The sequence below is a fragment of the Capricornis sumatraensis genome, chromosome 12 (assembly GCF_032405125.1).
Source record: "Capricornis sumatraensis isolate serow.1 chromosome 12, serow.2, whole genome shotgun sequence".
Lineage (NCBI taxonomy): Eukaryota > Metazoa > Chordata > Mammalia > Artiodactyla > Bovidae > Capricornis > Capricornis sumatraensis.
Window position 1 is genome coordinate 84,932,570 of NC_091080.1, and position 12,696 is coordinate 84,945,265.

The 12,696-nt window shown below is 37.9% G+C and overlaps 1 protein-coding gene across 8 annotated transcripts in view; it reads left to right on the plus strand.

Moving 5' to 3' along the window:
- PCCA (propionyl-CoA carboxylase subunit alpha) overlaps window positions 1-12,696 on the plus strand; it is a 378,400-nt gene that overhangs the window by 31,241 nt on the left and 334,463 nt on the right. The window lies entirely within an intron of this gene.

The window sequence follows — 12,696 nt, forward strand, 5'->3', positions numbered from 1 at the left end:
ATAAAATTTATTTAAATAAAATGCTGCAGTCATGCAGAGTGTATTCATGACATTTCAATATGGTTTCAATATTAGACACTATTAATTGAATATACTAATAGGTTAGTGGAGGAAAACTGTATGATCACCTTGATAGAAGCCTTCAGTTCAGTTCAGTTGCTGTCATGTCCGACTCTTGGCGACCCCCTGAACCACAGCGTGCCAGGCCTCCCTGTCCATCACCAACTCCTGGAGTCCACCCAAACCCATGTCCATTGAGTCAGTGATGCCATCCAACCATCTCATCCTCTATTGTCCCTTTCTCCTCCTGCCCTCAATCTTTCCCAGCATCACGGTCTTTTCAAATGAGTCAGCTCTCCGCATCAGGTGGCCATAGTATTAGAGTTTCAGCTTCAACATCAGTCCCTCCAATGAATACCCAGGACTGATCTCCTTTAGGATGGACTGGTGGGAGCTCCTGGCAGTCCAAGGGACTCTCAAGAGTCTTCTCCAGCACCACAGTTCAAAAGCATCGATAGAAGCCTAAATGTCATTTAAAAGAAATGCAGTCTTCCTCTTGTAAAATCCTTAGTAAGACAGGATCAGATAACTACTTCCATCCCAAAATAAAAATTAAGTCATACCTTATAGGAAGCATTTTCATCGATGAAGACCCATACATTTACTATCACCACTGATATTTAATAGCATCCAGGAAGTACTTGGCAATGCAGTTCAGTTCAGTTCAGTCGCTCAATTGTGTCCGACTCTTTGTGACCCCGTGAATCGCAGCATGCCGGGCCTCCCTGTCCATCACCATCTCCCGGAGTTCACTCAGACTCATGTCCATTGAGTCGGTGGTGTCATCCAGCCATCTCATCCTCTATTGTCCCCTTCTCCTCCTGCCCCCAATCCCTCCCAGCATCAGAGTCTTTTCCAATGAGTCAACTCTTTGTATGAGGTGGCCAAAGTACTGGAGTTTCAGTTTTAGGCCAGAGTTATAAAATGGTGGACAGGAAAAAAAATAAAATAAAATGGTGGACAGGAAAGGCACAAATGATAAGATAGTACTGAGTTTCCAGTTACACTGGCAACTGAATAACTCTGTAGAAACAGTGAGGAAAGCCTCTATGATAGTTAAAAAAATAAATACAAATATCTATAGATTTCCTAAACATTAACAAGGTAGAAATACAACTTAAAAAAAATTAACCTCGTAGAAATAGTGCTGAAGATAAAACACTTTAACATATGAATTTAAAGTGAATTTGTATGATTTATATGAGGACTTCTTTTTTTATGGGGAAACAATATTGTAAATGCTACTTATTTCTAGATCTGTGTTTTTGTATTAAATCCTAATAAATGTAATCATGTAATGGGGAAGGGGAATTGACAAAAAATATGCAAGAATAGCCTAGGAAATTTTGAGGAAAATCAAAGAGGTAACTGTACTGCTGCTGCTGCAGCTGCTAAGTCGCTTCAGTTGTGTCCAACTCTGTGCAACCCCATGGACAGCAGCCCACCAGGCTCCTCTGCGCATGGAATTCTCCAGGCAAGAATACTGGAGTGGGTTGCCACTTACTTCTCCAAGATAAAGACTGCTGCTGCTGCTAAGTCGCTTCAGTAGTGTCCGCACTAACAGATATTAAAAAATATTGGGGACTCCCTGGCAGTCCAAGAGTTAAGACTTCAAACTTCCTCTGTAGGGAGTGTGAATTCAGTCCTTGGTCAGGGAACTAAGATCCCTCATGCCATGTGGTGTAGCCAAAAAAAAAAAAGAATTGTAATACCTTATAAAGTGGAAATTATTAGGCCCATTACATAAAATTTTGGAGCCAGAAGACACAGATTTATGGAATAAATTCATTCGATTTTAGGTAGAGGGCTGATGTGTGAGATTTTATTTGTTTGAGGACCTTATTAATATAATATTAACATAAAAGGCAGAAGTGTATTGTAGAGTTTTATGCCTATTGTCCTATGATTTGAGGTAGCCCCAGAGAAGTTAAGAAATAGTAAGTAATGAGAACTGTCTGACAGTTTTGGTGACCAAGACTTTTTAAATGGGAAGTCAGATCTTGCTTCATTAGTTTGGTGAATAGTGGGAACAAATAATTATGAGAATTTAGAGACTGTACTTCTCAAAATGCATGTTAGATAATTTACTTTTATGGTAATTATCTATGTATGTATGTTTTCAGGTGAAAAGACTTACTAAACCTTCCCCTAAGAAACCGCAAAATATTGTTATATTTGTTTTAAACATGAAGTTAGGGCTGTGAGTTTTTGTTTTTAGATGGGATTAAATGACTCTGAACTTCAGCCTTTGACTGTATTTCCTATCTAGATTCCTAAATTGAACTTACTGATTTTTTGTTGCTTTGTCTGTGTATTGTAACGTTGGATTTAAATGAGAAATACCTGATATTTATTGCATTAATACCAAAATCTAAAATCAGGGAAGGAGTCGTTATGACGCACATGTTGGACAGGCAGCCTGCTGTTTGAACTGTGGCTCCTGGTGAGTGTTGTAGTCCTACCCTTAGGATTCGGTAATGAGATTGAGTGGGGTGCCCCTGTGAGCGCTCTGGGATGATTGACAGCAAGGTGGGGGGATCATCACTTAGCTTGCCTACCCTTGGTGTTATTTCCCTGCTGTCTGGGGAGGTACTGGGGACAAATAGGACTTTGTGATGTCTGTGTAATTAGTGTATGTTGGTTCCAGCTGAACAAACTGGAGGGTAATGATCAGGTAAATGGAGATGGAATATATCAGTGCAGGCTAAGGTGTAAAAGACGTTAGAGAAAACCTTTTAAAAATGTTACGGATTTGTTAGAATCTTTTATATCTTTTGATATGTTTTTATGTATATATCTTTTAATAAACTTAGATCTGTTAGCATTTTTGTTCGAATATCTTTTGTCCTATGTAAACATCAAGAGTTGAAAGCAATTTAAGTGTCAAAACCTCAAGCATTTACCTTTTCTATTTACTTCATTTACTTTTCAGGATATTTTGCAACCTTTCTTTCTTTGGAAGAGTTAAAGTTCTTAATAAATTTTTTTTTTTTTTACAAAATCTTTTAATGGACTTTTTTGCAGCTAGTGTCATTATTAATCTTCAGATAGGAATCAGTGACCAGAGTCAGATTTGTAAACCTTTTTGGGGATGGTAACTGAGAAATCAGATGACCTTTTGTCATATGTATGTGTGTAGTTGAGATGGTGTATCTACTGTTTTCTTCTGTTGTTTCACTAGTGCAGAATATTTTAAGATAATGGCCATCATAGTCCACATTTCCCGGTTGGTCTTAATTAGATCAGAAACCTTCCCAGTCTTTTAGATTGCAATAGAAAATCTATAGGATTCTTAATTCATTCTTGCAAAAAATGCTTATAGTTTTCATGGTTCAGGATGAAGTTTTCTTATCGGCAACGTAGATTTCCATGGCAAAGCCTCTGATAGTGACTGTAATACTGCATTTAATGGGAAGGAAGGAATTGGTTTCATTAATATGATTATGGACCTTGGAGTTCTGGTAATTAGGTAATTAAAGGGTTTTTGAATGGCATACTCTAAAACTTGGTAATGCTCACTTTTCTTAAAACTTAGCTTTCAGTAACCTTTTTGGATTAAGAATACAGTGTATCTACGTATGCATATTTAAAACACTAGCCTTTTCAGTGAAGAACAGATTATTCAGAAGGAATCATTTAAGATGTTTAGACATTACTTTTCCCATCCTTTTTCTTTTATTGTCTTTGAAAAAAGATATTTTGCAGAGACATTGTACTCTATCAGTTTAAACTGTTTTGATTATCTTTGTCTTGACTAAATTACTTTCTCTACATATTTTTTGGGAAAATGGAATAGGTTAGGATTCCCTGGTAGGAATTTGTTCACATTAATATGGCTCATCAGGGACATTATATTTAATTGGAGATCCTGCAGAATAGTAGCAGGAGGCTGAAGAGAATTATTTAGCATTAGCAATGGCTCGTTTGGGAGTTATGCACTAATCAAGGAGCTTGAGTGTTAGCAGTGGGGATGATGGGAATTATGACGATTATGACATGTAAGCGTGTCTGTGTGCGAAGTGGACAGGCAATGAGTTAATCAAGAAGTATATTAAATGGCTCCCATGCTGATTCATTATTATCTACCATAGTGCCTGTCAGGTTGTGTATTTAAAAAATACAATTATGGCTGAATTCAATATGTATAAATTCAACCACCATTTTTTGCTTCTCTGCAAAATAACCTCAAATTACCTAATACTACATATAAAAATAGAAAAATGTATCGACCCCACTGACTATGTGATTTGTGTGTTAAAATACATTATCTTATTTTCTTTTTAACACTTTAAAGTGAACCTTTAATTTCAGATTCATTTAAACTTTTGTTTGTTTTGCCTTTTCACGTGTTGTAAATACTCTTTGTCTTAGTTTCTACTGCATGAAGGGTTTAAGTTCCAAAACAACTTTTATATATCTTTATTTTTCAGGATGAAAAAATAACTTCATTATTTCAGAAAGACATTAATATGTAACACATGAAGCTAATCATTAGACACAAGACAAATCAAAGCATCATTCTTTTCCACCAAAATCAGGGGGTAGGCATGGTGGTGGTAGGAATTGCCTTTGCCCTAGTGGGTGGCCTGTTTGTGGCAGGTATACCCATTCTGTGCCCAGCATGGTTAGAGCCATCTGTTGTGAAACGACCGGTTAGAAATGCTAGAAATGTACACATTTTGGGGAAATGGAATTAATAAATTGAATTCCTTTTAGAAAATAAATTGAAATGCAGTATAAATCCATGAGCAGACTGGATTATATCAACAGGCAAATTTATAGAGTTCCTATACACAGTTCTTTCTTGCTGTTTTTTTTTTTTTTATTGTAAGCACTGCCAAATTTAATAAAACTTTCTACCAAACTGTGACCTTCATGTATTAACTTAATTAAAGCAGTATTATGGGTACTACTCAAAGTGTTAACCTGTGGGTGGTGGTTATTGAAATCCATTATCTGTGGAGCCAATATTAGTGGTCAGCTATATCAGAAGTTAAATTTGCAACCAGGACCCTCCCTTGGGTGCTGGGAGCTCAGCAGGTTATATAGTCAAAACCTGTCAAAGCTTCTTAAAAGACTGATAGTTTAAGTCCTGTGGAGTTAAGGATAAACCAATCATTCCAGTAAGGAAGGACTGTGACTATTTAGCAGCAAGGCAAAAATTATATTTGGACAGGGGCAAAAAGAAGTATTGATACCAGTATCTTTATGTATGAATTATTGTATTTGTATAATTGCTGTTTAACCTTTATAAAAGCATTACAATTCTTAATCTTTGGAAAGTGACTTGTGACAATTTTCCTTTCCAAAATTAAAAAGTGTCCCTAAGTCCTTAATTTTTGTTATTAAGACCTTTATCCTTTCACTGATACTTAAAGTTTAGTTTAAAAACAGCACAGTGAAATACTGAGCTTACCTTTTCTTCTTGTATATCTGAAAGTTTTTGGTGACTTTAAACAGCATGGTCTGAAAAAGAATATTATGTGTTTCAATGTAGGTTAGTACCTGATGGTATGAAAAAAAAATACTTGATCGTAGATTTAGTTTTCTTTAAACATCTATTTACATAGGTTTAGAAGTTCTGTAGTCTTACTGAAAAAACATACAAAAAAGATTTGAAAATATAGCTTACCTTTATAAATACAATAATTTTGATATTGCCACATTTAGAAGACTTTGACTTAACTCATTTCTTATAGTCTCATTCATTGAAGACTTCTTAGTAGATGGAAAGATATGATCATTCTAAGAACTATTAATAAATGTCACTTATTGAATATCTGCAGTTTCCTAGAGAATCGGTGTTTATGTAAGGGAAGTGTTATTGTCATCATTTTAAGTTGAGAAAATTGGGGCTTCTGGTTACAAACTAGGTTGTCAGAGATGGTTTAGCTAGGCCAAGCAATGGAGCTGAAGATCTAATTTTACATCTCCAACTTGTACTATTTCCACTGTAGCATATTGCTTCCCATGCTAAGTATATGGAGAAGTCCCTTTTCTCCTCCAAAGAAAGTCAGGTTTCTTAGGGTTAGATGCTGTGCTAGGTGCTGTTGCAGGCCTGTTGTGGGCCAGATGCTATGCTGGTCGCTAAAATTAGAATAGTGACTAGGAGAAAACTGATTTTTGCTCTCATGGCACTTGAGTCTAGTGGTAGAGATAGATATAAAATAAGAAAACATGCAAACAAATAATTACAAATTGTGGTAAGTGTTATGAAGGAAACAGACCAGTTGCTGAGAGAGAATAGTGGTGATCAGAGAAATTCTTTAAAAGGTAAGATGAGACCTGACAGATGAGAGTCAGCTCTTAACTAGGCAGTCAGTTAGGCAGATGGTGCAGCATGTGCAATGGTCCTGAGCCAGCTCAGTAGATTGGTTCTTAACATGTAAATCAGCATGACTCAGCCTGTGTAGGCGTTTCATTTACTTGCTAGCTCTTGATCTCAAGCAGTAGTAGCCAGTGGCTTGACACTTCTTGGGGCAGCTTCTTTTGCTTTTTGCTGCTCCTCTTTCTTGATTGTCATAATGGCAGCTGCCAATTTGGAGTAGCACAGGGGGGAGTCCAGGAGGCATCTTCAGGAAGATATAAGGCTGTCTTGAGTGACAATAGGTTTATGTCTGATGTATCAGTTTATTTGAGTTGAAGCCTAGCCTAAGGAAGAGAGGCTCCAGTTCAGGTAAATCCTATTATTGCCATCTTGGGCCCTGCATCCGTTCTGTGTGTTGATGCAGAGCACTGCCAAGGTGCTGGGAGTGGGATGTGGTCTCTCAGTGGAGGCTTGTAGGCTTGGGCCAAAAGGCGGGAACCTTGTCTTTCTATGAGGGAGACAGTCCAGGTAAAACTGATCCAGATAGTATTTTTAAATGTCTTATTTTATAAACATTTCAGTGCCTTCCAGGTCTTCCTACAAATTAATCATATATTAGTTTACTTTCCAGGTCTATAATGTGTCCCCCAAATTGATACTAGATATTTTAGTGAAAAGGAGTTTATAATTAAATACAGTAGAGTAACTTCAGTGAGCTGTTCCAATTAAGTGTTATAGATCCCTAGGCTATGTTGATGAAACTCAGCAGGAATGCTCTGTGGAGGGGAAAACAGTTGCAAAACCACACAAACCTATTTGTGAAGGGTTTAATTTTTCCTCTTGATAAATGCTTTCACATATACTTTATTTTTTCTAAATACTTTTTTTAAAGTGCAGTTTTAGGTTCACAGCAAAATTGAGAGGAAGTATAGAGTCTTCTCATATACACTCCTGCCTCCACACATACATGGCCTGCCCGTTATCAACATCTAGCATCAGAACGGAGCAAATGATGAGCTTACGTTGACATATGATTACCCAAAGTCCATAGTTTACATTAGAGTTCATTCTTGGTGTTGTACATTCGGTTGTTGTTCAGTTGCTCAGTCGTGTCCGATTCTTTGTGACCCCATGGACTGTAGCACTCTAGGCTTCCCTGTCCTTCACCATCTCCCAGAGCTTGCTCACACTCATGTCCATTGAGTCAGTGATGCCATCCAGCCATCTCACCCTCTGTCATCCCCTTCTCCTCCTGCCTTCAGTCTTTGCCAGCCTCAGGGTCTTTTCTAATGAGTCAGCTTTTCGTATCAGGTGGCTGGAGTGTTGGAGCTTCAGCATCAGTGCTTTCAATGAATATTCAGGATTGATTTCCTTTTGGATTGACTGGTTTGATTTCTTTGCTGTCCAAGGGATTCTTAAGTCTTCTCCAGCTCCACAGTTCAAAAGAATCAATTCTTCAGCACTCAGCCTTCTCTATGGTACAACTTTCACATCTGTATATGTGGGGAAAAAGTGATAAATGCAAAGAAATAGAGGGAAACAATAGAATGGGAAAGACTAGAGATCTCTTCAAGAAAGTTAGAGATACCAAGGGAACATTTCACTCAAAGATGGGCACAATAAAGGACAGAAATGGTGTGGACCTAACAGAAGCAGAAGATATTAAGAAGAGGTGGCAAGAATACATGGAAGAACTATATAGAAAAGAACTTCATGACCCAGAAAATGACGATGGTGTGATCACTCACCTAGAGCCAGACATCCTGGAATGCGAAGTCAAGTGGGCCTTAGGAAGTATCACTACAAACAAAGCTAGTGGAGGTGATGGAATTCCAGTTGAGGTATTTCAAATCCTGAAAGAGGATGCTATGAAAGTGCTGCACTCAATATGTCAGCAAATTTGGAATACTCAGCAGTGGCCACAGGACTGGAAAAGGTCAGTTTTCATTCCAATCCCAAAGAAAGGCAATGCCAAAGAATGCTCAAACTACCACACAGTTGCACTCATCTGACATGCTAGTAAAGTAATGCTCAAAATTCTCCAAGCCAAGCTTCAGCAGTACGTGAACCGTGAACTTCCAGATGTTCAAGCTGGTTATAGAAAAGGCAGAGGAACCAGAGATCAAATTGCCAACATTCATTGGATCATTGAAAAAGCAAGAGAGTTCCAGAAAATACCTACTTCTGCTTTATTGACTATGCCAAATCCTTTGACTCTGTGGATCACAATAAACTGTGGAAAATTCTGAGAGATGGAAATACCAGACCACCTGGCCTGCCTCCTAAGTCTGTATGCAGGTGAAGAAACAACAGTTAGAACTGGACATGGAACAACAGACTGGTTCCCAATAGGAAAAGGAGAATGTCAAGCCTGTATATTGTCACCCTGCTTATTTAACTTCTGTGCAGAGTACATCATGAGAAACACTGGACTGGATGAAGCATAAGCTGAAATCAAGATTGCCAGGAGAAATATCAATAACCTCAGATATGCAAATAACACCACCCTTATTGCAGAAAGTGAAGAACTAAAGAGCCTCTTGATGAAAGTGAAAGAGGAGAGTGAAGAAGTTGGCTTACAACTCAATGTTCAGAAAACTAAGATCATGGTATCTAGTCCCATCACTTCATGGGAAATAGATGGGGAAACAGTGGAAACAGTGACAGACTTTATTTTTTGGGGCTCCAAAATCGACTGTAGATGTTAACTGCAGCCATGAAATTAAAAGACACTTGCTCCGTGGAAGAAAAGTTGTGATCAACCTAGACAGCATATTAAAAAGCACAGATGTTACTTTGCCAGCAAAGGTCTGTCTAGTCAAGGCTGTGGTTTTTCCGATAGTCATGTATGGACGTGAGAGTTGGACTATAAAGAAAGCTGAGTGCCAAAGAATTGATGCTTTTGAACTGTGGTGTTGGAGAAGACCCTTGAGAGTCCATCCTAAAGGAAATCAGTACTGAATCTTCATTGGAAGGACTGCTGCTGAAGCTGAAACCCCAATACTTTGGCCACCTGATGGGAAGAACTAACTCATTTGAAAAGATCCTGATGCTGGGAAAGATTGAAGGTGTGAGGAGAAGGGGATGACAGAGGATGAGATGGTTGGATGACATTACTGATTCAATGGACATGAGGTTGAGTCAACTATGGGAGTTGGTGATGGACAGGGAGGCCTGGTGTGTTGCAGTCCAAGGGGTTGCAAAGAGTCTGACACATCTGAGTGACTAAACTGAACTGATAATGACATGTGGGCTTCCCAGGTGGTACTGTTGGTGAAGAACTCACCTGCCAATGAAGGAGATGTGAGATGTAAGAGAGGGGAATTCAGTCTCTGTGTTGGGAAGATCCCTTGGAGGAGGGCATGGCAACTCCTTTCAGTATTCTTGCCTGGAGAATCCCATGGACAAAGGAGCCTGCAGGGCTGGGGTCGCAGAGAGTAGGACACAACTGAAGCAACTTAGCATACGTGCATGTGACATTCATCTGTCATTACGTATGATAGTGTATTTCCACTTCTGTAAAGATCCTCTGTGTTCTGTCCATTCATTTCCTGCCTTCTGTGACAACCACTGGCTTTTTTATGACCTCCATAGTTTTCCCATTTCCAGAATATCATATAATTGAAATCATTCAGTATGTAGCCTTTTCAGAATAGCTTCTTTCACTTAGTAGTATGAATTTAAGTTTTTTTCTACGTCTTTTCATAGCTTGATAGCTCATTTCTTTTTAGTGCTGAACAGTAATTGTGTTGTTTAGATTGCTACAGTTTATTTAGTCATTCACCTACTGAAGGACATCTCGTTTGCTTTTGGTCCTTAGGGATAAAGCTGTTAGAAACATCTGTGTGTAGACATGGGAGTCTCTTGTCAGATCATATGGTATGAACATGTTTAATTGTGTAACAAATCACCAAACTGTCTTCCCAAGTAGCTGTACCATTGTGCATTCTCAGCAGTAAATGGCTGAGAGTTCTTGTTGTTCCCCGTCCTTATCAGCCTTTGATGTTGTCATCAGTGTTCTGAATTTTGGTGGTTCTAACAGGTATGTGGTGTTATCTTGCTGCTTTAGCTTGGCATTTTCTTGTTATGTGATGCGGGGCATCTTTCTAGGTGCTTTTTCACCATCTGTGTATCTTGGTTAGGTGTCTAAGGTCTTGGGCGTGTTTTTTAGTTGAGTTGTTTTCTTACTGGCGAGTTTGAGTTCTTTGTATATTTTGTATAATAGTCCTTTATCAGATATCTCTTGCATATATTTTCTCTCAGTCTGTGACTTGTCTTCTAGTTCTCTTGACATTGTCTTTTGCAGAGAAGTTTTTAATTTTAACGAAGTCTAGCTGCTTCTCTCTTTCAGGGACTGTGCCTTTGATAGTATTTATCTACTGTAGAAAGTTATTGACATACCCTAGCTTGTCCAGGTTTTCTCCTTAGTTGTGTTCTAGGAGTTTTACAGTTCTGTGTTTTAACTGCTCCTTCTTCTGTGCTCTGTGGACCATTTTGCGCTAATACTTGTAAAGGGTATAGGGTCTATGTCTAGATTATTATTACTTTTGCATGTGGATGTTGATTTATGCCAGGACCGTTGGTTGAAGAGGCCTTCTTTGCTCCATTGTATTGCTTTTTTTCTTTTGTCAGAGATCAGTGGGGTGTCGTTGTTGGCTCTCAGTTCAGTTGCTTTGTTCTATTTGACTGTTCTTTTGCCAATACCACACTGTCTTGCTTACTGTAGCTTTATCATAAGTGTTGATGTTGAGTGTTAATACTCCGTTTGTTTTTCTTCAATATCGTGTTGGCTGTGTGGTCTTTTTCCTCTCCTATAAACTTTAGAATAGGTTTGTTGATATCCACGGAATAACTTAGGATTTTGAATGCACTGAATGTATAGATCAAATTGGGAAGAACTAACATCTTGACAATATTGAGTCTTTCTATCCATGGAGATAGAAACTCTCTCCATTTATTTAGTTCTTTGATTTCATCAGAGTTTTGTAGTATTCCTCATATAGATCTTATACATATTTTATTAGATCTGTTCCTGAGTAATTCATTTTTGGGGATGTTCATGTAAATGGTATTGTTTTGCAGATTTCAAATTCCACTTGTTCATTGTTGATATATAGGAAAACAAATTAACTTTTCTATATTAATCTTGTATCTTACAACCTTGCTATTGGATGATCATATCATCTGAACAAAGATAGTTTTATGTTTTCCTTTCCAATCTGTATATTTTTTATTTCTTTTCTTAACTGCATTGGCTGAGACTTCCAGTATAATGTTGAAAAACAGTGGTAAAGGGACATCCTTGCCTTGTTCCTGATCTTATGGGAAATTTTCAGAGTTTCTCATCACTAAATATGTTAGCAACAGTTTTTTTTTAATAGATAGTCTGTTATGAACAGGTGTTGGATTTTGTCAAATGCTTTTTCTTCTTTTATTGATACGGTCTTGTGAATTTTCTTTTTTTAGTTTGATGATATGATGGACTACATTGATTTATTTTCAAATGTTGAACCAGTCTTGCATGCCTGGGGTAGATCCCACTTGGTTGTGGTGTATACTTTTTTTTCTTTTAAATACATTGTGGAATTCAGTTTGTTATTATTCTGTTGAGAATTTTTGCATCTATGTTGATGAGAGATACTGGTCTGGGATTTTGTTATCTTATAATGTCTTTGTTTTGGTGTTAGAGTAATGCTGGCCTTGTGGAGTGATTTAGAAAGTATTTCTTCTGCTTCTGTCCTCCAAAAAGATTGTACCTAACTGGTATAATTTTCTCCTTAAAATTTTGGTGGAATTCACCAGTGAACCCATGTGAGGCTGGTGCTTTCTGTTTTAGAAGGTTCTTAATTATTGATCTAATTTCTTTAAGAGATACATACCCACTTGGATTCTCCTTTTTGTTTGGTGTAAGTTTTGGCAGTTATTGTTTTGGTCCATTTCATCTAGGCTGTTAGAATTGTTCCTCATGTTGTGGGCATAGAATTGTTCCTAGTATTCCTTTATTATTCTTTTAATGTCCATGTGAATGCAGGTGGTTTTATGTGTTTCATTGCAGTCTATTTACTTCTTATTGTTGCATTGACTGGGACTTCCAGTATGATGTTGAAAAACAGTGGCAAGGGGACATCCTTGCCTTGTTCCTGATCTTGATGGGAATGTTAATGGGAATAGGGATGTCCCTTCTTTTCATTTTTGAGGCTAGTTGCTTTCACTCAGCAAAATGCTTTGTGATTCATCCAAATTATTGTGTGATTCATCAGTCTGTTCCTTTTAAAAATACTGAGTAGGGGAGGGAGGTGGGAGGGGGGTTCAGGATGAGGAACACGTGT